The 25,483-nt window shown below is 41.2% G+C and overlaps 1 protein-coding gene across 10 annotated transcripts in view; it reads right to left on the reverse strand.

Annotated features, from left to right (window-relative positions):
* PLCB4 (phospholipase C beta 4) overlaps positions 1-25,483 on the reverse strand; it is a 198,837-nt gene that overhangs the window by 89,455 nt on the left and 83,899 nt on the right. The window lies entirely within an intron of this gene.

Here is a 25,483-nt window from a genome sequence, read left to right on the forward strand (position 1 = left end):
AGGGCTTTAAATAAAATTAGCTCTTCTAGTATTTTATTTAATACTACAACAAAATACTGTCTTCTAGTATTGTGCATTTCTGCAAGTTTAGGAATGTGAACAAAACAATTCAGAATACAATACAGAAGTCATAACATATGGACCTTACAATAAAACTACCCAATTATTTAGTATCCTTTCCAACATCTGGGTGTTTTCTAGGTTACGCTGTTTTAAACCAGAAAGTGCTCCCACTACATACTCCGAAGTTAATTTGATCTGAAGTGCATCTGCACAGTTCCTGCCTACTAACACCATCTAGGGCACACGGTATCTTGGTTATCCCTTTATAGAAACATCATACAATGATTTGGGTTGGAAAGGACCGGAAAGCTCATCCAGTTCCAACCCCCTGCCATGGGTAGGGGCACCTTCTACTAGACCAAGATTGCTCCAAGCCCCATCCAACCTGGCCTTGAATACTGCCAGGGATGGGGCAGCCACAGCTTCTCTGGGCACCCTGTGCCAGCACCTCAGCACCCTCACAGTAAAGAACTTCTTCCTTATATCCAACCTGAACTTCCCCAGTTCAAACCCATTATAAATGACAATGTTCATCTACTACTGACCATGCCTAGGGGCACGATAAGGGGTTAAGTGGAGCCAGTACAGTTCTCACCCCATTACAGTGCAGGCACCCAGCCCATGCAAAGCTTGGCTAAGCGAGAAGAATAAAAACCATACGTAAAATTCATGACAGTACGTGTTATCTGTGCTGTACAAACCATCTTTGTAGTGTCTGTGTATGCCAAAACCCTGAAGAGCAGACTAAAATATTACCAACTAGATAATAATGCTTCCACAATGTTCTTAGACAGAAATGTCTGCTCTGACTGACCTTTAAACCTGGAATAGATGTGTTTTAAAAGAAATAAAAATAACTTTGCTGTATCCTCCTTCTCTGTCTTGTTTTCATTTGTATCAAAAATGTCCTAACAAGAAAAGGAACCAGAACAAAAGAACTCAGAGGATACTGTTAAAAGACTGTCCAATGCTGGCTTGAACAACTGTTGTTTTTTATAGTATTCTACTGAAAAATATCCTTATTTACGAAAGAAAAATGCAAAATTCATTTTGAAGCTGCCCATCCCTATCTCCTGCCCTTTCTTGGTCAGTGATACAGGAATAGCAAAAACACGTACCGAGGTTTCCAAAGCCTTGGGAATAAGAAATGAATTCATTCTCCACAAGTATCAAAGTTCTGTGTGCCACCATTAAGTATTCACTTTTGTTGAAAATGTGAAGAAAATTCAAACTAACATATGTGGACTCTCCAATTAAAACAAAAAGAGACTAAATAATATTTAAGACTCAGAGACCTTGAGATGCTTTAAGATCCTTTCAGGGAATGTGCCAAATTAGTGAATTTTTAGTATTTGTTAAAAATACACTTACAAGTCTAGGGTCTCTTCCAGTTTAGAACAGCAGAGAGCTGTTTTTCCCTCATTCCATGGAGGAAGCTGCATAACAGGCCAGCCATCCCATCGCAGCAGCATGATGATGCCTTGTTCTGTACAGCTCAGACCTCACACGGTAGCTCAGTATAATCACACCACCTTGAAATCTTTGTGCTTGTTCTTAAAGCAAACTACATTTAGAGAACCACTGCTTCAGGAAGCTCTTTTCTGACTTCACTTCTTTGTTAATGGCAAAGTGGAAATCAGAACCAACACACCCCGTTATACAACAAATCCTCACCTGTCTTTGAAAAATATCCTTAAAGGAAAATTGATGTGGATTTACAAACCTGAAGTGATAAACACTCCATTTACTGACCAGTTCTTTATCAGTTTAAATGACTTTTCCTATCAGAATGTTCCCAAGAAGAAAAGTGATTTCAAATGACAGCTGGTTCATGCAGCAAGACATGCTGCCAGCATGTGAAATCCTTCTGGGAAAAGCTGATGTGTTCTGTGCTAAAACGTAACAAATGTGATGACACTTTTAAGACTGTGAAGAACACTCTCCCACAGTCCCTCACCTATATACAGGGCCTTTGCCCTTTTCTACTTACACTGAACAACATATAGACACAAATTTTAACACCCAAAATCTCTGCAACTGCTGTGAACTCCTGCATAAGACACATCATAACGTCTGGCCTGGCATCTGGCACTCTGAATCCTGGATAGAAGCAGTGCTTGAACAGACATCTTTCAGAAAGACTAATTACTTGAGTGCTGCAGACATGCACTTTGGTACCAATTTGGACTATTCTGAGTTCATCATCCAGTCACTGAAACACAGCTCTCTAAAAATCCCTCCTGTACAGATATCTTCTCCTTGCCTGGGTACTCTCAGTATGATGAAGCTGTTTGTTACTTCATCACTGATAAATTAAGTAAATTGAGCCCTTCAGGTTCTGCTGAAGGCTGGATGCCCATCTTTCAGATCTCCACTTTTCCAGCTGCCCCTCTGAAGGCAGGGGTCTGGAGACCAGGGCACAGGAGCCCCAGCACATTCCTCTATCACACAAACCATCATTACAGCCTGTCTTATTTGCATAACCTTACATGTAGCTGCAAGAAAACATCAAGCAATCAAGTTCTGTCCCAGGAACTCGAGCTCATTGTTATTTACTGTCTTACCACTCTCTTCTCTAGCTCTGCTCTCGCACAGGTCAATTCAGTTTACAGATGAACTGAGGCAGATGAAGCGTGAGGGAATGATGGCTTGAGTACATGTAGCAAGGAGTCAGATGAATTGTAACAAACAAGATTTCTAAGCCATATGCTTTGGCAGCTGTGCAGAAGGTGAAGAAAATTCTCTCTGCCTTTAGAAAAGCTCTTTTCAGTCTCTCACATTGCTTACGCTCCCCTCAGAAATCCATTCTTCCAGAACCCTGTTAGCTTTTAAGATCACCAAAATGCAACACAAAATATTCCCCTGTCACTCTTTGGACCCCAGTTAATCTTCAGCAGTTTCTAAGTGGTTCGCAGTATGTAAAAACCAAAATCTAACCCTTCAAACCTGAACAGCCATGACATTCTTGCATTCATCTGGCTGCAAACACACGCATACATACACCCTCACTATGATGAGAATCAAGAATTACTCTTTGAAGGAATCTAATAACAACGAAATGTGTGAAGATTCAACTGGGAGAGATACAAGATTTAGGAACTCAATTCAAGACAACATTTTAATTGTAAAACTTTTGCACAGCCTTTGAAAATTAAAATCAAACCCTTCTCACTGATTTAGGGGTTTTAAAGGATAAAAATGCTTCTGGATATATGCCCTTCACAAAAGCAGAAGGATCACTCATATAAAATGCCTTTTGAGCTATCTCCCATTCTTTCAACACTGATTTATGCCTGAAGGCCTGATTCAGTCCGTATGAAAAAAGCATCTTGTGATTCACCTGGAGCACCCACAGAGTGAGGACACAAAATTAACCATATCCACAATAGCATTATTTAACACAGAAGCCTTCCTCTTTTGTAAGCTTGGCTGTACTAAGCTAAATCTGGGGTATGGGGTGTGAAAGGACTATAAATCCTGAGCTTTTTGTCATTCTTTGACCAAAAGAAGGACAAGGTGTGGCTGAACAAGAGGAGGAAAAGATCCTGTTAATACAAAGCAGACAAATGTTTGGGGAAAGAGGTGATATTCTAAACTAACCCACAGGGCTGGCTAGCATGATGGATAGGATACTCCTTGGATCCCATAAACATCCTGTCAATGTTGAGACACTGTTGGAAAGGACAGCAGTATTCCTTAGAGCTGATCCCCCCAGTCTAAAACAGTAACTTGTGATTTCCGCCGTTTCCTTAGCCCCAAATATTATAACAATACTTGTAATTTCTCTTTTAGTAATTATTATTTTTGCATCTGGAATGAATCACTTTTTGCTGAGTGAAATCAAGGAGGCTCCTCACTCTGTGTTTGCCATTTCACCACCTACCTCTTTGAATCACACCACCTAAACCTTCACCAGTTACTGTGTGGGTTTTACGTATCAGCACCCACAGAACACTGCTGAGTTTAACATTCCTGTTCAGGTATATGTATTTCTCTTACAGGTACAAGGAAGCAATTAAAAACCCCAACAAACCAATGTATTTTCCACTCTTTCCCCCCTTGCAGTAAACACATCCTTCACCACCAATCCCCTTCGGTAAACAAAAGAAATGGTTCATTTTGTGTGATGCATATAGTAGCATTAATGAATTTAGGGATCTGTTTGCCTCATTTTAAATCAAATAGAACATGCTCATTCAAGTGCACAAACAGGATTATCTGTCTATTTAGCTATTATCATATGAGATTAATTAAAGTAAAAGCATTGAATTAACTTTATAGAATCACAGAATGGTTTGGGCTGGAAAGGACCTTAAGATCATCCAGGTCCAACCCTCCTGTCATGGGCAGGGACACCTCACACTAGACCATGGCGCACAAGGCTCTGTCCAACCTGTCCTTGAACACCACCAGGGATGGAGCATTTACCATTCTTTGGGCAGCCCATTCCACTTCAGTTACATGAATCAGATCTAATCAGCAGATGTAAATCTCTGTCTACAATGTCTCTAAAACCTTTGGGTTTTTTTGTATGGAGTTCATCCTGGTCCAGAAAGTCTACCTGTAGAGCTGGGGACCGGAGTGAGAAACTGCAAGATGCAAGGATGAGGCGTTTTTTAAACACAAACCTCTGGTTTTTAAACTAAAACTTAATATTTGCAATAAGTTTTAAGAAAATTTAGAAAATAAAAGCCACTACAGCGTGAGTCCAATGTGAAAAGAAACGGTGAGAGCCACCCTGCTGAATGCCTGCGGTATCCACACTATAAAGTAATTCCAAGATTTCACAGCTCTTCAGGCTCTTCCACAGTCCGATTCTGTTGGTTGGTTTGTTTGTTTGGGTTTTTTTTTCTCTTTTAAAGACAGTGCTTTTTCAGCAGGTTATTTTTAAGCGTGTTATTCCAACAGCTAATGCAAGCAACTTCAAACAGTTCTCCCCAAAACAAGGTCCAGAAGCAACAAAAGACATACAACAGAGCTCCGGCGCCTGAACGTGTGTTGTCTAGTAATGGCCTCAATTTCCATTTTGTCTCATTTTCCATTTCGTTTAAATTGCTGGAATCACTGGCATGCAGGGGCAGAGAAGAGGTTAGACCAAAACAAGAAATAGCCTGTTCTTAACTAACCTTTTCTTCAGCATTTCACACAAGTGCAGAGCTCCGTTTCAAGCCAAGAAATGAGTGTATCTACTGCTGAAAACAGCAGCTTATAGCACAGTGCTAAAAATGAGGGTTCAGTCATCACCTGTAACACCCACCACCTCCAACAAGTAGAATTCCAAGATGACTATAGGACCCATACACGGCCTCCCAGCTTCCCGAGATGTTTCTCTTGTCCTAATGGCTCCCTAGTTTGTTAGTATCCATAGTTTTTCTAGCCTTCCCATTCATTCTAAAACTCCCACTATCTGCTATAAGTGTTTCTCACCCATCCTTTTTTGAGGGGGCATTCCCCTTTCTGAGCAGTGAATAGAATGTAAAGAGACATACTGGTTATGCAGATAAACTTACTCAGGTATGTCTACAACAGTATAACAAGACTATGTTCTGATAATTAAAATATATTTAAATCAAACATGATGGAAAGCTTTTCACAGATTCACTGAGGTCTAATTCCTCACAAGATTCTAAAGTAATCAAGATAGTGAGAGTCTGCCTAAAATTTGGCGTGCTTATACAGTGCAGGCCAACAACCCAATGCTGCAGATATACACAAACCTCATAAATAGCAAACAAGTGTTCACAGTAGTATCAGGAATATTTCAGACAGAAGAAAATGCCCAAGTTCTCTAAGAGAGCAGACTTCCATAGAAGTCACTATAAACTCAAAGCCTGTTCACTCTCACAAATAAATGTGATAGACATCACATGTTCAATACATTTGATGAAAGTAATAGACTACTTATTAAAATTATGCCATTTATAAGAAATGTTGTATAGAAAATATTAAAAAGCATTGATTATGCTTATAATGTTCAAAGACAGCTGAATACCAACACAGAGTCAGCAGAAACATCCAACATAAGACATGCATATATGTAATGAAGTAACTACCAAATTCCCCCCAAACACAAACCAAATAAACACCAGGAACAACAAACCCATTCAATTTTGTCACCTCCTCAAAAGCTAATCCTACTGAGGAAATGCACTTCATGTCCAAAACGCGAGCAAGTAATGAAGAACCTTTCCCTAGAACTTGCCCTGTTTTGTCTCATTCCAATAAAAAAACCTCACCATATATAAAATTAAGTTGTCCAAAACCATGGAAGATGCTACAGTTTTCTCTTTAGTTAAGCAGAAGTGTTAGAAGTGTTCAAGATTTACTTTTATGATACTAGCAAGCATCCCATTTCCTGGAAGCTATCTCCTCCCCAGGTAGTAATAGAGAACAGATTGGACTTTGATGAAATCAATAGTTTGGTTAATAGCTGTCAAGATCTTTTCTGAATTGCTATAGCATGTGATGTATGTATACAATGCATCTTGATTTAACCAGCAGGGACTTTTATTAAGTTTAATTACTTCACTCTGTAGCTTTCAATTGAAGACAATGTTAAAACAGAAGCTACTTCGTGGAATAATAATTAGGAAAAAGAAATCACTTGCAAAACATCTCAAGTATTTCTGTATTACTTCAGCCCTAATTCTTTCTCTACAGCCTCGTAAAACCTGACACCTTGTATAATTACAGCAATGAGCCCTTAAGGAAAGGGACTTGTCAGATTTAGAAAAGACCCCAGAGTCTTCAATATGCTCTTTGAGCAATTAATACCATATTCCATCTCTACCGTTGTTGTTTCGTCTGTAGCTGGCAGATTACACGTCATTTCAGCCAGTGAGTAGTGCTTCTCCCTTGTAGTACACCTGCATGAAGTATTTGTATCAATTATTCCAATTAAAATCATGAGTGATTTTGACATTTAGAACTTCAGTTGCTTCTTTTTAGCCTTCTTCTGGGGCTTAGTGCTTTAAAAGATCTCAAGCAGAAGTGATTCCCATAACTTAAATGGGATAGGAAGACATGAATAAATGTTTCAAATTAAAACCCAAAGAATTCATGTGGGAGTGCAGATAAACATCAAATAACCTTAAGTGAGCATCATTCCTGTGAGGACTGCGAGAGTTCAGGGATCCTAGGGTATAAAACAACTGCAAAATTCTAAATCCAGATTATTAACTGCAAATATCAGAGGAAAGGCACCACAAACCCCCAAACCAGATGAATATCGGCAGAGTTTCATTTTTAAGTGCAAGGAGAAGTTTTGGAGATAACACAAGCCAGAACCTCAAACAGAAAGACAACAAACTACAAATATCAGCAGCTCCATGGCCAGGTCCCGAGGACACAGTTGTCTGTTTCCAAACACTGACACAGGCTCAGACCTTGTATTAATAAAGTGCAATGAAAGGTCAAGACTGTATTTTTGTAATAACTTCTAAATCTCCGTGTGTTTGAAACGATCCCTTCTATGGTCAGGTACTTCAGCTCTAACCAAACCTTAATAAAGTTTTGACATGACTTGATGTGACTGCCTTCAAAATACACAGATATTTTCAAAACTAATCAGCTGTGAGGAACACAGACGTTACTTTCAAAGCTAAACTTAGGATGGTGACATTTATAATCTGCAGCCTTCAATTCTGACCAGTTTTAGAGATGGTCTCTGAGAAAACAGCAGTGAGCTACATTGCTGGCCTCAGATTTCAGACAAAGCTAAGGGGATCATCTTCAGCAATCGTTTCACTGGTCTGAAATGCATTAATATCAAAAAACTGCATTCTTTATTTGACCGTTGGGTGTGTGTTATAGAATCATAGAACAGTTAGGGCTGGAAAGGACCTTAAGATCATCTAGTTCCAAACCCCTGCCACGGGCAGGGATGCCTCACTCTAGACCATGTTACTCAAGACTCTGTCCAACCTGGCCTTGAAAAAAGTATTAAGTGCGTTAAAAGTAGTTATCTGTTGAAAGTTTAAATTCATTACAAATTTCTTGGTAACAGGTTACCAAGCCTACAAACCATGAAAACACAGGGGGTTCTATGCTTTTTAGGTGAGATTGTCATTGGCACTGCCCAGAAAATATTTCTATCTATGTTAGAAGCCATAACATGGCTGAAATTCCTTCTCAAAACCCACCTTACATCCTAGAGATAGTGAGTTTTGCATCCCCTTCTTTAAACAAGAGAAGATAACATGGAATTAAAAGCAAGAAACATAGACCTGGTATCTGCCCTTGATCAGTACAGTCCTTCCTTCCTTGCACCTGATATCCTTTTTCTTGTTTTCATCAGCCTTCACTTCGCCCATTACCCTGCTCACTCACATCTTGGCTCACTCCCTCAATCAAGTCTCAGCTGGGAGGTAAGGGAATGCCAGCACAGATTAGCAACTGGTTGGAATGGAAATTATCTGTCACCCTTCTGACCACCCAGCCCCGGTGCTGCGGTAAATCTAATCCTGGTAGCAGAGATCTTTAGGGCCAGCTTATTGCTTCCTTAGTTCTGTGACACAACTTAAGCTGGAGTAAGAGCAGCAACAGAGCAGCAGTAACCTGCTCCGGCTAATGGTGGTACAGACCACAGCGCCCTCTGAGCTTTAGGTTGGTTGGATTCATCTTGTTTTCCTGCCAAGATTTCAGGTTCAGAAAGAAACAGGACATACTAATTGTCTCTAATGAAGGCTCTTTCCCTGATTCCTCCCAGCCAATATCAGGAAAGAAACACACATGGTGTCCACAGTGTGCACTTCAACATTAACGTGCGGAAAGCAGATCTATGACTCAGGATGGGGAAAAAATAATCATAAACTCTCTGGCCTAAGCACCATTGTACAGGCTCAGCCGGTATATTTTGCTCGCTTCCAAATACTCTACCTCTTGTATGCAGAAACATTCATCAGCAATTGCTCAGGAAAATCACAATCCCTTTGGGCTAGCTTGGAATGAAGGACCTGGGCTACAGCTGATATTTAGCCAGACTGCTCCAGAGTCCTGGATGGACACATTTGACATTTCCCATTTTCCCTTTTCCCCTTCTAAACAATAAGGCTAGCAAGTCTTGTCTGAACTACACACTTAGTGATGCTAATTATTTATGTATATAGAAAGCCTGAAACCGCTGGCAGCAAGATATCCCAGAGCTAAAAGCTATTATGTTATACACCTCTAACCACCAATAACATCCAGCAATAACTTGTTAACAAACAACTGGGCACTTTGCTGAAGATGAGACTGCCACAGTTCTGAACACAGCGTAGCACAACTTGGCAAGGGTGAACAGAAAATGCTGCCTATAATTCAGAAATCTTAGAGGCCCTCTTTCCAGTGGGACAGCTGTCCAAATACAGACAGTCATGTTGGAGATACATGAGGTTATCAGCTATTAACAACTTGAATTTCCTAGAGATTCAAGAGGAAAAGGAACTGGTCCTGAACATTAACTTAGTGTTATTGTTACTTCGTTATTGTAGGTAGGTGGCAGAGTAAGCACTTCTTCAGCCAGATTTGTTCTTAAATGGTTGTTGTGTCACTCCCCAGAAGCTCTAAAAGCCATAGAGAAAGAATAAGAAAGACTGTGCAGGTAAAGCAACCAAGGATGAAAAATAGATGCCACTAATCCTTTAGCTGGTACGCTCTTAGTTAACCACGAACTGGCGATGGGGATGCACAAGACATGGCATCACAATCTCTCTCACTAATCCCTCTCTCAGAGAAACTGTGCAGCCTGCATGTAGGTACATTTCTACTAATCAAATATTAAAACAAGTCTCTTGACATTGTTCTGCTTCCTGTCACAACAGCCATTATCAAATTGACAGCTGTCTCTTAGGAGTAAAATGAGACTTCATGAGACATCTGAGAGAAGTTTATCTGATAGAACAGCTCAGAGAGCTAATATACTCAGTATTGAGGCATTCAGTTGCTTACATTACTTGAGAACAATGTGCCTAAAATGTCTTTCTGAATATTAATGCATTGTTTGTTTAAAAAATGGGGCAAACTCATGCACATCAGCTATTAAAGAGAGAGGTGGGAGAATCCCAAGCCAGCAGCCTCTCTAAATCACCCTGCTGGATGCATCTGGGCTTCTTCAACTATTCATATTCTATATGAAAATTTCTGAAGGAAAGGCATCTCAATTTCTGTATTTCTCAAAATGGATGATTTGACATAGTATTCCAAAAGGGATAAAAATAAAAGTGTTGGTATGTAACCTATTTGTCCAGTATGGAGACAAAGAGGAGAGTCAGTCTGCCAGTATGGCATGCTAGCGTACAAAGCCCATTTTGAACCCTCATTTGACATCTCATAATAAACAGCAGGCTTTACAGCATGCTGAGAGGTTCCATTTATCCAAATTTTTCTGGCCCAACTGAAGACATCAGTCAGGGACTGACTTTCTCTAAATTCCTAACAGAAAGATGCAATTCAGTGTCAAACAGCAGGAAACAAGAACGGGAGCTGTTACCTCTCCGAAGCTCGTCATCACTGTTCTTTATTGTCACCTGCTGCTGGGACCTCCACTTCTACTTAGGCAGAAAGGGACACACACACTATGGCTGGAGGATACCTTTGCTCTCATGCTATGACAGGTACATAATGGAACATGCTCATGCAGGCAGGCAGATAAGCAGCACTTTCTCTTCTCTCCCTGGAAAGCTGAGAGCATGCACATCATGCTGGAATATGAAGACATTCTTGATTCTGGACAACCATTAGGGGAGAAAGAAATGAAACAGATGTGTGGGAACTGAAAAGAGGAGGGAGAGACTAAGAACAGGAAAAATGCAGAAATCAAGGATGGGATGTCTGAGACTGATGTGGTCTTCAACAGAATGGTAAGTGCCTGAGCAGGCCAAAACAGCCAAAAAGGAAAAGGGAAGGTGGCAGCATTTTCACAATGCTGGAAAGGAACAGTAGATAAGTCTGCAATAGCCGAAATGGAAATGGTTTGGGATAGCACAAGCAAGCCTATTTTTAGAGATTATTCCAAGTATGAAGCTGGGTTTCTGCAATAGGGCTGGAAAGGGAGGAACAGGGTGGAATATACACTAAGACAGACCAACAAAACAAAACATTGTTGTCTATGTGTGTGGGGTAAAGAAAAAAAGAAGTGGCAAGAACAGTGCCAACATTCCAGGCAACAGCAGAGCAGGGTTATTTATTGTGACAGCTTGGGAGTGGGGATGGCAGGGCTCCCAGAGATGAGGAGTTCAGCATTCCCTTGTGCTGCAGACAAACCAAGGGATGCATGGGCAAAATGCCTGGGAAGGTGAAAGAACTGATTCTAGATGAGAGTGTGGAGATCAAAGGCAGAGGAGTCTGTTTGGAAGCCATCGGATGCAATGGAAATCAACAGATGCAACTTGTTACACCATAAAAACTGATAAAAGCAGAGACAGAAAGAAAATGTTTTGCCATTTGCACTGGCTGCATGCACTGAAGTGTTCTGCAGTGCTTAACTAATGCTGTCACTATCCTCTCTGGTCTCTACAACTCAGTAACAAGTGGCACTCATACATCAAGTAGAGCACCCATCAAACCCAAGAGCAGTGTCACACACAAGGCACAGCAGACCATGCAGAAAGTGAGGGTAACATTTTTACATGTCCAAAACCAGCTTTGCTTCATGCATCACCATTAAGCATTTCCAGCATAATAATTACCATGGCAAAGAATAAAAACTTGGGCCCAGCAGGCTTTTCCCATAGGAAAACTGGTCAGCTCGTTCAGACTGCTTTCCTTCCTGTCACATACCTATTAAATGCTCCAGACTGTTTAATGTGATAAAAATGTCTAGACTGGTTTTTAACTGAAAGCTTACAGAAGAGAGTTCTTTGCCCTTGGCTAGCAAACCCCTTTGCTCCCTTCTTGGTAAGCACAATCATGTGCATGCTGTACTTCTGCAGACCACACTGTATGCATACATACAGAAAATGCATTTCTGGTGTCCTTATAAATGCTCTGAGATTTGAGAGGTGAGCCCAGGGAAATGTGAAGAATATATACACAATAGGTACATACAGTACTGTATAGTATGGCTTTACATGGAAAAACCTGGAGCTGATGTTGCTGAGGAAAAGATGACAGAGCACCTCTCACAGTCCACTGAACAAGAAAAGCAGAAGAATAACTGAAGCAGCTCTGTTAAGATTGATAAAGAGCAAGATGCTTTTGCTGAAAGGTAGAGTTTAGGCATGAAATCCCAATGGGCACATTAGAATAAGTGTTACCACATGTGAATCAGTGCATTCAATGCTTTGGGGTCCCTAGTTGCCCTCAGTCTTTAGCAGCTGCTTATTATTGTATAACTAAAATTCTGACAATTAAAATCACTCTAAACACAGCTACAAGTGCTCAGTTTATACTAAAAATACCTCTGGCAATGGAATGACCCAGCTTGACTGGTACACACCCTTCAGCCCTTTCTCTTTAGGCCCCATAAATCTGCATCTGTGGATGGGTCATGGTCAAGGGACAGGTGCATCTGATTCTTGTCAGCATGTGGGACTTGCACATTGGAAACTGAGCTGCATACCATGGAAAAAGCTTGAGAAGAAACACTATCCCTGGACGCCACTCAGTGTGGCTGACTCCCATAGGAAATACAACTTGCCAAAAGAATTAATGGACAATGTGACATGACAGAAACATTGCTTTGGCACAGTCACAACTGGCCTGTCAAGGAGTGTATCAAAGTCCCACTTCCCATCTTCCTGTACCCTCTGTGTTCCCAGAACAGTCTTCACATCCTGAGGATAACTGTTGAAAACGCTCTTCATCCTCATCCAAGACCCTAACTCTTGTTCTTTGTGATCCGACCATAAACTGCACTGCCAGAGGAGCTGAAGAGCCAACTGACCACTCCACAGGAAACAACTAAGGGCTTGGGAATATCTACGGGAAGGGTGTTTCAAGGGAAGAAAATGGCAGCTTTTCCACATTAAAACACCTGTGGGCTGAAAGATCCATACAATAAAGGTACTGGCCCACCACTGAGCACTTCTTGTGTCTTTTCTCCTTAAGATACTATGAACAAGTGACAATATTCCCCTCTTAAAAAGAAAGAAAAGGGTTTTTCAGCATCACCAGGGAAGGTGATTGTGTTGGTTTTGAAGGACTCTGATACCATACAACTACACCTTCAAGTGCAGAACAGACCCTAAAATCAATCTTCTGTGAAATAACTACACATACAAGTTGAAAGCTTGGATCAGGAACGTGACACCTTGGGTGGTTTTTATGGTTGCTTGTTTCCTTAAATATTAATATAGGGTTTTAGATCAACAACTCTTCCCTTTTGTCAGCACACCCTCCTGCAAGTTTGTTTCTGTACAGTTCCCATGTCAGAGGATGCTTTGCATAATTACAGCACTGCTGAGTTAAATCCCTTCTTTCCTCCATACATGCACAGCTCCTTTGGGCAGCTGAGTGAAATGGCACATAAAGGGAAAAGGGAATAGGCCCAGCTGGTGTTTCTCTGGAAAGCCCCATGCCATCCCAAGTAACCTCCAGAGCGCTCTGCAAGCTTTTCATGCTGAGCAGCTGGCAGAAGCCTCCTGAAGGCAGGCACCCAGGCTGTGCTTACTGAGATACCAGCTTGTTGGCAAGGGTTTTTTGGATGGGAGACAAAAGCAACACAGGGAACAGCGAGGCTCCTGCTTCTCCTGAAACAGAAGTGGCTGGCACAGAAGCTGAAAGAACAGATTTCATACTTACAGCTTTCCCTTCCAAAGTTGCATTCTATCGTTCTCTCCACAACCTCAATAGCATGGGCTAGTTAAGGGTTAATCAATAATATTGTTCACTGCAGGATGCAAACTAACATGCATAAAAAGTATCCCTGATTAACCACATTAAGGGCACTGACACCTATTAGCTTTGTAAACAAGCAGAGCAGTGGACACCACTGTCCCCAGGTTAATTGTTACCAGTGTGTGCTGAAGGCAACCACTTATCAGAGGTAACCAGAGTAACCTGACTGCAGAAAAGCCCGGAAAACAGAACACACAGCTGCTTGTTCAGTGTGCCAACAAAAAAAATGAGCCCTTTTGGAGCGATCAGGGACGATACAAGGAGCTGATCCAACTCTCTCACTGAAGAGAATGGTCCTAACACCTTGCTTTTCAATGATCCCATTCCTGATAGCCTGAGTGATCCCAGTTTAGCCATTTCATCTCTGCACAGTGGTGGAAAACTATTCACTTGTTATCTTTTGCTAGCTAGCTTTGTGCATTATATCCTGGTCACATAGGACTTAAGCCATGAGTAGAACCAGCACAAAGGAAAGACCTACAGTGTGTGGCTGGGAGAAGCAGGAACACCAAATTTTTTGGTGGCAATAAACTGTGGTACTGATCCTTTGTGAGCATAAGGAAGATGCAGAACTATTAAACAGAACAAAGCCAAAATTTACTCTTTGTTTCTGAAGCTATGGTTAAAGAACCACCTGATTTTAAAGTTCAGGGTGGCAACACTTGAAAATCATGTGGAATGTAAGATCTTGCAGGTGCTGGATGCGATTAGCAGAGAAACTGCACTTTCTGTCAGAAATCCAAATTCACACACAAGATAAGGAGGAACAAGTAGCTCATGGAACAGCCATCACGGTGGCAGAACTATCAGCTCCAGGAAACAAAGGCCACTCTTTTCAAGCTTCTATAAGGGACAGTACTCTGTTACAGTTCCAGAAATCAGACTTCCTTTGGCTTCCAGACCGGGTCCTGATAGGCACAATCCAAACCTGCTTTTCTTAGAGTGTGTGGCTTTGTTGGAGCAGAAGTATGAAACCAGGATATAAACCAGGTTGATAATACCAGGATAAAAACTGCCACAAGATCCAAAGCTAACAAAAAGGCACAAGAGCTCCAGCCATGCTACCTGAACGCCTACGACTACAGCCTCTGGCACGGGCCACAAGCTGAACTCAAGGAACACAAAGTCTAATCAGCAGTACTGCATTGCAGAGCAAATCACAGCTGTGGCTGAAATGAAGACATGCCCTACAGAGCTGCTTTAGAGATGACATGCCTTAAGACCAGTTCATTCAGTGTTGCTTATAAAAATGTAATTAAGAAACATGCTATATCTTTTAAGATTTCAGTCCATGTTAAAGCAGAAAACAAAAGATTATAGATACAAAGATCATTCCCTTCCTTTATTGAGACACCCTTTTTCCTGCATCGTGAGTACAGAGGATTCCTGAAGAATGTGACGCCTGAATCCACCGTTCTATTTACACGCAGAAATCTCCTGCATGAATTAAGTGATGTTTCCACCTAACACTAGGTGGTCCCTCAGCACTAACACCGGTGAAAGATCAGCTACACCTGATACACAAGCTGCTTAACAGAGAAAGAGCAGCTCAGTGGGCACATTCATGCTGTGCAGTGTAACATGGAGATGTGGGAGTCAGCTCTGAGCTGGCAGTGTCCTGCCAGGCTTTCTGGGGTGCTAGAGGCAGCCTCATGTGCAGGTTAATTTAGTTCACAGCCACAGAGAGCGGCACGTTACTACAGCTAGGATGCTGCCAGCTCAGCTAGTGCTTGCCCAGGGATCTTGGGGATTTCTACCCATTATAGTATGTAGGGCAAACATACCTTCTGCTGCCATGGTCTAGTGTGAACGCTGTTTTGCAGTACATTTACAGTCACTCAAAACAGGCTGGCTGAAAGCCTTAAAATATCACCAAGCAAATCTTGGAAGCAATTAGAGATGATTTCAGACTTTAGATTCTCAAAGACTCCTCAGTAACACTTGTCTTTGTTCAGAATAATATCCTGCAGTTACTGTATCCTCCATAAATGACTCCATACTAGCAGTATTGCTGTAATTCTGCTCACTTGCACAACGTATAAATAGTACCTGCTCCTATGTAACAGAAGATGGTGAAAACAGGTTTCTAATAGATGTCTGTCCTTCACCTATGAGCCCCTCCAGGCAGGTGCACTACAAGGTAAGATTACTTCAGCAAAGCATGGGTGAACCAAACCCCAGCCTGGCATTCTAGCTTTTAAAATTGAAAGTTTACATCAATAAAGCTATTGTTTAAGGATTAAGTTGAAACTGAAACTCAGGAAACTTGAAGCCAATTCACCTCTGGAACTGTTTTCTCCACTGACTTTGACCTGCGCTCAGCTTACGTACCGCTTCTTAGGAAGGTGGCATGAGAACCCCATTAGACATTTCCAAACAACGTTTCAATGTAAGCAATCTGCTTGCTAAATTCAAGTGACCCATCTCAAGAGCATGCTGAATGGCAATGTCAAACCTACTCCTTTCTTACTCTTGTAAAAGACACAAGCAAACAATGACAAATGGTAACAGTTAACATACAGAGATGAAATAAAACTCCTCAGTTCACTTCAGGGAAGAAGTCAGTGCCTCTGTTACACACACAATGGGATGGAGAAGTGGGATGACAGACACCTGTGAGGTGCAAAGGATGCAAGTCCCAGTCATTCCACTAGCAGAAGATCAGCCAGTATCACCCTGTGCGAGACACTTGGTTTCATCACAATCTTAACAATAGCTGCTGCTTCTCCCAAGGCCCTTGACAGCACATGATGAACAAGAATCTCTGCACCCATCTTCCACATTGCTGGAAGCAAAACTGGGAATCTGCCTTGACTGTCTCTGAAATATCAGTAAGATCAGAGGCAAATAAATGAATGCAAACCCACAAGTTTTAGTTACTTCTTTTGGACGCTTCTTGAGCAGTTAGTTTGAATGGTTTCATACAGCTTTGGCTGCATGAAGTGTTTGAAGCTCCAGCAGTAACAGACGTTTCTTATCAGTATAACGTACTCTGAGGCACCTTGAATGTTTCAAGTGATACAAGCCATCTGAAACATCACTAGAATTATGTTTTATTAATCCTCTGAGGGAGGAGGTAAAAAAGTTGCTTGCCAAACATGTGAGATGGATACAGCATGAATCTCACATTCATATATGTCACTCTGAGTAGGATGACCAAGGGATGCTGGAACCAGAATCCCTAACCTGGGAAACCTCCAGGTAAAGATTAGCCAATATAATTTGGTTTGACTGTGGAAGTTTTGCTCAGCTCTTAATTATAAGCCATTTATAAAGGTCTTTGCAGAGTTTCAATGTAAATACAGTCAAGAAACATTTTTTATATCCATAAGGAAGTGCTTTAGTACTTAAGGAAGGTTTCTGTGTGTTGTAGACAACATCAGGACCAACTCAATTAAGGATAATTAATAACATGAGCAGAGTCTTGGATACATTACAGATTCATCCCATTTTAACATCACAGAATCTTGTTTCCTTGTATGTTACAACAGAAAAATGTTTCAGGATTAGAGAATACAGTTTAGTTACAGGCACAGAGAAAGAATACCAAGGTGAATTTATCTAAAGTCTTCATTTCACCTTGTTTTTCCCTCCAGGTGGTAAATTCTTGTTGTGTTCCCCTGATGTGTACTCTTCAGCTATATTAGTGCCCTATTTATTACTACCTCTCAGAAAGAAAGAGGAAAAATTAAAGCTAACTTGATTCAGTTGCTACTCTTGTGTAACGTAACATTCTTCTGCTTCCTAGCAATACATAGTGACAAAAATCTGTGCTTAAGTCTCATGTTATTTACTGAAAACCACCAAAAATTGGCAACAAATAGTAAAGCTGAAAAACAAAAAATAAACTAAAAATCTTAGACAAGGCTGCGTGGAGACCACACAGCAGCTTCCAGTGTCTGAAAGGGGCCTATAAGGATGTTGGGAATGGACTCTTCATAAGGGACTGCAGTGACAGGACAAGGGATGATGGGTTCAAGCTTAAACAGGAGAAGTTTAGATTGGATATAAGGAGGAAGTTCTTTACTGTGAGGGTGGTGAGGCACTGGAATGGGTTGCCCAGGGAGGCTGTGAATGCTCCATCCCTGGCAGTGTTCAAGGCCAGGTTGGACGAAGACTTGGGTGAGATGGTTTAATGTGAGGTGTCCCTGCCCATGGCAGGGGGGTTGGAACTGGATGATCTTAAGGTCCTTTCCAACCCTAACTTATGATTCTATGATTCTATGAATTCAAAGACATTTTCTCCATTCAAATCTTACAATAAATAGTCCAATTTTACCTTCTTCACAGACTGCAAACTTTATTTTTTTTAACAGACACTGGCACATACTTAGCTTCTTCAAGTTAAAATTTACGTATCCAGCAGGAGGACTCAATAATTTACATCCAAAAAGCACCATTTGATATTTATACCTTCATTTCCAGCATATTCTATATACATTCAACTCTTCCTTTAAAAAAAAAGCAAAGGAAGATGAAGAGGTGGAAGGGAAAACTTCCTCTTTAAATCTCTTCAGGACTTAAAAATCAGATTCTAGTACAGTAATAAACTTGACTACATACAATGTTGTTAAACAGAGGGTTGGAAAGCTCCACAGAAAAGCAGACCCCTCTCACAGACAAGAAAAAGGCTATGAATAGCAGAAAACAGAGATGATCTAAGAGAATAATTTGATTTATCATCCACCAGATGTGTAATGGTATTAATTTTATATACCAGAGGGCCTATTTTCACCAGAACACCTAATCTGACGTCGCATAACTACATTTGTGTTTTCAGTTAAGCGTGTATACATACCCAAAAAGCCAAACTAGCTGAAGTTTGCTTATTTCATAGAATCACAGAATCACAGAATAGTTAGGGTTGGAAAGGACCTTAAGATCATCCAGTTCCAACCCCCCTGCCATGGGCAGGGACACCTCACACTAAATCATCTCACCCAAGGCTTCGTCCAACCTGGCCTTGAACACTGCCAGGGATGGAGCATTCACAACCTCCCTGGGCAACCCATTCCAGTGCCTCACCACCCTTACAGTTTTGACATCAAAAAGGTCAACTTTATGAATGTCACACACTGGCACAGCACCTATCAAGTGCTTCTAGGACAGCCTGGAAGCTCTTTTCAAGTATAAAGCATTCATTTTTGGTTCTTGTAATCACAGGATTTATCCCAATCCATTTTGAGAATTATCCCCATAGAAATAACAGGTTTCCATTATCATAAAAGTTAAAGATTAAATAAGCATCCTACTGCTGCTTCATTTTGGTACCCTTTAATCATAGAAATTGTCATTTCTAGTATTTGAGCCAAAGTAAATTCTTTAATGCCACCACATTGAATCTACAATATTTTCATGTTAATTTGCAGGTTTCTCATTCATTCTTATTCCGTGCTTTGAATATGCTTGACTCCAAAACCATTTTCCTGAGATACATTCCCAACATTCACAATCTAAATGCAACATTCACAATCTAAATGCCACAGAGGAAATCTGTAACATAGTAAGCCTTAACTTTTGCTTAGCTTCCTAATTCCCTCTGTATTAAATCACCTTTATCAGATATTCTTAGAGAGCTTTACCAGAATGGTCACTGATTGAAGCTATGGCTTCAGTCACATTTAAGGTAGCAGGGCTCCTACTCCTATTTGCAGTGATCCCTTAACATAGAGGGAACAATAAAAATACATGAGACAGACTTACAAGGACAGATTCAAATCAATATGAAGATGTCATTGAGTACAGTGCCATATCAAAGTGAGTGTCAGCTCCAAAAGATGTGACTAGTTGTGAACTACAATTACAAAGAATAAACACTAGCTTCATTTTCATCTGATATTTTTCATCATAAACTCTTGCTGCTCTCTGCATACTTGGAAGAATTAACAAGTACAGCTTCTGCTCCTAGAGAAGGTCTCATCTTTTGGATAACTTTCCTTCAAATTATTTCCCTCTATGAGTAAGTTTTTCCAAATTGAATATTTAGTGACTGGGGATGGAGCCGGGGATGGAGCCAGGGATGGAACATTCACAACCTCCATGGGCAACCCATTCCAGTGCCTCACCACCCTAACAGGAAAGAATTTCCTCCTTATATCCAATCTAAACTTCTCCTGTTTCAGTTTGAACCCATCACCCCTTGTCCTATCACTACAGTCCCTAATGAAGAGTCCATCCCCAGCATCCCTATAGCCCCCCTTCAGATACTGGAAGGCTGCTAGGAGGTCTCCACGCAGCCTTCTCTTCTCCAGGCTGAACAGCCCCAACTTTCTCAGCCTGTCTTCATACAGGAGGTGCTCCAGTCCCCTGATCATCCTCGTGGCCTCCTCTGGACTTGTTCCAACAGTTCCATGTCCTTTTTATGTTGAGGACACCAGAACTGCACACAATACTCCAGGTGAGGTCTCACAAGAGCAGAGCAAAGGGGTAGGATCACCTCCTTTGACCTGCTGGTCACGCTCCTTTTGATGCAGCCCAGGATACCGTTGCTTTCTGGGCTGCAAGCACACACTGAAGCCGGCTCATGTTCATTTTTTCATCAACCAACACCCCCAAGTTCTTCTCCGCAGGGCTGCTCTGAATCTCTTCTCTGCCCAACCTGTAGCTGTGCCTGGGATTGCTCTGACCCAGGTGTAGGACCTTGCACTTGGCATAGTTAAACTTCGTAAGGTTGGCATCAGCCCACCTCACAAGTGTGTCAAGGTCCCTCTGGATGGCATTCCTTCCCTCCAGAGTATCAACCAAAGATACCTCACTATTTTGTTAGTTAACAATATTAAAACTTTTGTGCAACATTCAACTGTTGCTAAAGGACTTAGAATATTGCAAGTCTTGGGCAAAGGGACACAGCTGTTAGTTTTAATAAATGATTGACACATCACATCCCAGTCAGCAAATACCTGTTTTCAGGCAGTTTTGCAGATCTTTATGTTAAAAACATTAAGCCCTTGTACTGAAGGAGACTCGGAGAAGTCACGACTCCATTATCCAGCCCCTGGAAAGGCCAAACCCAGTCCATTCTGATAGAGATGACTAACTTTCACATAAATACCTTCGGTGCTGCAAATGCAGCAAGCTCTGCAGGCAGCCTATTCAAGTGCTTCACTATCCTTTACCCTGGAAAAGTTCTTCCTAGTTTAAATAATCTTCACTTCAAAGATGCCCATATTTCTTACCCTAGGCACCCTGGTACATGGATTATTCCTCTCCTCTTTGCAGAAACCTTTCAAGTATTTAAATGTTATGATTAAGCAACAATTTGTTTTCCAGTGATCATTTTCAGAGACTCTGCGTAAGTTGTTCAACACACAACATGATCTAATGGTAAGGATGACCAATATGAGATACAGCTAGCAACATGCTCACTCCATGAACACACTGCTCAGGACAAGCAGCTTCATCTGCTTACAGCCTGGTTGTCACTTTAAGGAAAAATTAACATCACAACTCACACAGACAAAAATAAAAATAATAATAATAAAAATAAAAAACCCAAACAAATCAGTTGGAAATTTGGAAGCATCTTGCACAATGAAGAGAATCACAACAGACAATGCCTCATAATGCTTTTAAATACTCAGGGTAAGACACTGGAGTGAAATTTCATATCTGTGCTTTTGTTGTAGAGTGCTGGCATCTTATCAGAGCTCAGCATCCAGAAAGGAATGATGCTTTGGAGCCCCAGACACAGCCCAGACCTTCCCCAGGAGACCAGCAGGCTGGCAATCACAAAGTGGTGTGCTGGAAATACACTTCCATACTGGAAGCACAGGTATTTTGACCTGTCTGATGCAATCCATCAAGTCTGCCTTCAAATGCTCCAGATGGCTGATGGAAGACAAAAACATTCCCATGGTTGATTTGTTTATGCATCTGCAGGAGAGCCCTGCAGATCCCACTGGCACTGTCCCAAAGTACAACAGATATCTGGACAAGGCTGGTACCTGCAGCCTACCCCACAGCACAGAGGGAGGTACCAAAACCAGACACAGTCTGTGTGAGCTTGCAAGGATATGGCAAATGTCTGCTGCACAATGTGACAAAGAGGATGTCTCAGAGAGGTCTCAGGTAGGATAATACTGAGAACATTGATTTTGGTGCAGAGTGAGCAGTCATCACTTGCTCTCCCATGCACTACGTTTACAACATGTGGCAGCAATGGACATCAGTGAAGTAAATGTAAAGCTGATATCCAATGGATCAGATGACCACTGAGGAAATAAAGTTATAAGGCAAGTTTAAGGAAGGGAAAACTTAAAAAAGAGGCCAAAATAAGATGGTACAGTACCTACAAGACAGTATCTCATGGCTAATGACTACCTCACTTATAGAAAGGCTGGTATATTTTGTTTTCAATTCCACACATTTTTGAATGGCATTTTGGAAACAAACTCTTGAAGCAATGAGGTTTTCAGTCTCCATCTAAAGCTGTTTCTGACTAGGCACACTGCTGGTTGGTGCTGCCCTCCAATGAGTCTCGCTGTAGATGTGCAAGAGACCGAAAGGATGCAATGAACATGCTTAGTGAGTGTTTACTGCTACTTGAGAGAATCTGTTCCTCAGCAATCACAGAGCACAAACAGATACTGTTAATGTCAAAGACAAAAAGCAGCACTGGACACAAATAAGCTGTTAATCACTTTTCCCAACTGATGACTGGGTGCAGTCTAAAATCCAACTGGTAATCTGAATATGAAGATCTTATTCTTTCTAGGTTAAACAATCCCAGCTCGTTCAATCTCCCCTCTTTTCTCCTACTCCCATCATACCACCTCTCTCCTTCCAACTCTCTGCCCAGGGACCACACTTGCTCTGAAGTACTGTGTCCAGTGCTAGGTACTCCAACAAATCCTTCCTAGAATTTTGTTACCATAATCAATTAGGAAGCAGAGGAACTCCAATAATCACCATTCCTTCAGAAGTCATGGGGAAGACTAAATACCCAAGCCAACCATACCCCAAAAGCCCAAACAAACATGATTGGTAGCATTACTGCTGGCCTTGCATTAAGCCCTGTCCCAATTTCTCAAAGACACTTCTAGAGAAGCTACATTCCCTTCAGGCCCTTTGCAAACTCAGCAGTAGATACCAATTCAACAATTCTGACAAGATCTCAGTACTTTAAATGCTATTTCCCCCCGCTCTGAAATACAAGGGGTAATTAAAAATACTCATTTCCAGTATGACTTATAATTAGGAATTCAGATGTGCAGGCTCTGCCAGAAATGACAACACATACATGCTGTGATAACGTACCAGCACAGGCTGGGCTAGTGGACAAAAGCGATGTTGAAAGGCCAGAATCCCAGTTCATCCAACTTGGCTGGGAGTGCTTTGCTTAAAGATTAAGCCATTACAAGTTTGAAAGAAAACTGGTACAGGTTTTTTGCTGCGTAGTTTCCAGTTCACACAATTTTGAAACACTTTTGCTTTTTAAATTTAGTCTGATTTGAAATTCATTATTATAAAAATAAGGATGCCCGAAAAACCCAGCAATACAATTCTTCAGGGACTGCGAAACACACTTCATTCTAGCTTAGTGCCAGACTGCTGCTTTTAGCTGTTTAAAATAGAAAACAAACTTTGCCACACAATCATGTCTAGGTCACTGAAATAAATTACAGTACTTGCATGAGATTCACTACCTAAAATTTTCAATCCAGCTTCATCCTGGATTAAAAAGATGCAAGGAATTAAGGCAGAATGAGAACACACGAGCTTTTCGAGACAGATCGCCATGTAGCCCCATCTAAATAAAGATGGGATTAGAAAGGTCCAACTATGACGTCAATACTATGACCTACAAAGAATTATAAAGAGTTAACTACACGTACTACAGTTAGTTTCACTGAGCAACTACTCTGTGTCAGGGGGGTGTGAGTGCGTATTCTGTTTACGGTGGTATTTATGAGGTTGATGCCACCGAAACAAACTGAAATAGGGCCTTAATCCGTGATTCTTGTAAGGCGCAACAAAGGGAATTTCTCCTAAGCAAAGAAACACATGCAAGACACTGATCTTTTGAACTTCCAATACTTACTTCTGGTCTATGTTTACCATTTTTATACGGAGAGAACACTATTGCTTAATTATTAGCCATAATGAAAATTAAATCCATTTTCTCCATTGGAAATTATGATACTGAAGCACTGTAATAAGATGACAGACAAGCAACCAACAACATATAATTAGTTGATCTACTACTTCCTCTTGATTGTCAAGGCTTATTATAAATAACACACAGACACTACACCTTCCTGCCCGAGGCTTAAGGCATGCTTCATTTTAATGGTATCTAGACAGCTAAAGAATACAGCTACCATTAAAGGAATCTTCAATGGCACCAGCATACCTCAAGTAATAGAACTAGCTGGTTAATTCTTGCCAGTGCTTATGCCTGCATTTAATTTGTTAGTTACAGTAAAATTAATGAGTTAACAGGTATTAAGAGTGTTTCTAGTATTGGGAACCAACTACTGAGGAGAAACAGAACCTCTTGACCAAATTCCTTTTCCTGTTAGCTTAAATCTGGCCACATCCCAAACTGTTTTGTGAGTTATATAATTTACACTCAGCCACTCAAGATGTTCCCGTACCCTACATACAAACTCTTCCACAAGGGGAATTTACACTACTGTCTCTGACAGTGGCACACACTTTAGAGCGAGCACAACGCAACCCGAAGTCACAACGGAAGGCAATCACACTCATTTACTAATGTAACCAAAAACTCCACACAGTCTTTTCTCTTTTAGGTATAATGAATTGCAAAACTTAAGATTCATATGATTGCTTCACCTCAGTTTAATTACTCGCCTAAGAGAATACCACATGCAGAACCACTGCCAGCTATACTCCCTGATTCACAGTTTAAACACTTCTGAAGATCATCTCTCTGCTTGTGTGAGAGGAGAGGAAAGCCCCGCGTTACAGACGGCAAAATTACACGAGGCAGGGAAGGTGACAAATCGAGGTTTACCAACCCTTGAATTACGCTGAGTGGTTTTTAACTTCAACTCCTTTTGGAACTCTGCCAAGGGTAGTATCAAGGGATGCTTTAGAGCAACATATTCTGTGTGCAAAAGTGCCAAGAGAGTATGCTAGAGAAATTAAATCATTCTGTTCCACTCTTCGGCGCTCATGGAAGCCTGAGCTGAGGCTGATAATTAGCTGATTTGCATGGACTCGGTGCAGAACAGGGTTTAAAAGAATTCCAGCAGCATAATCTTTAAGGGGCAAGCCAGCCTGGCCTGACTGGCTACCTTGCATGTCTTGTCATCCCTCTGTCTGAAGCAAGACAAGCCGTTTTTAGCTGCATAAGAATGGGCGGATAGATTTCTGAAAATAGCTGCATCTGCAGTTTTACAGTTAAATATGTAATTTCCTCACAAAGAGTCTCATCACTCTCCCATTTAAATGGGCTGCAAAAGCTGGATCAAGAGAAGCAATGAATCCGACCCTCATTCCAATTTCCCTGTAGGAAAATAGGTCTTCTTGGTTTTATGCAGCAGGGGCAGGTTGGACAGAGCCTTGGGGGACACGGTCTAGTGTGAGGCATCCCTATCTATGGCATGGGGGCTGGAACTAGATGATCTTAAGGTCC

Source organism: Pezoporus flaviventris, unplaced genomic scaffold (genome assembly GCF_033815535.1).
Source record: "Pezoporus flaviventris isolate CSIRO_AGI_PZ_B2104156 unplaced genomic scaffold, CSIRO_AGI_Pfla_v1 ptg000031l, whole genome shotgun sequence".
In the NCBI taxonomy this organism is placed as follows: domain Eukaryota; kingdom Metazoa; phylum Chordata; class Aves; order Psittaciformes; family Psittacidae; genus Pezoporus; species Pezoporus flaviventris.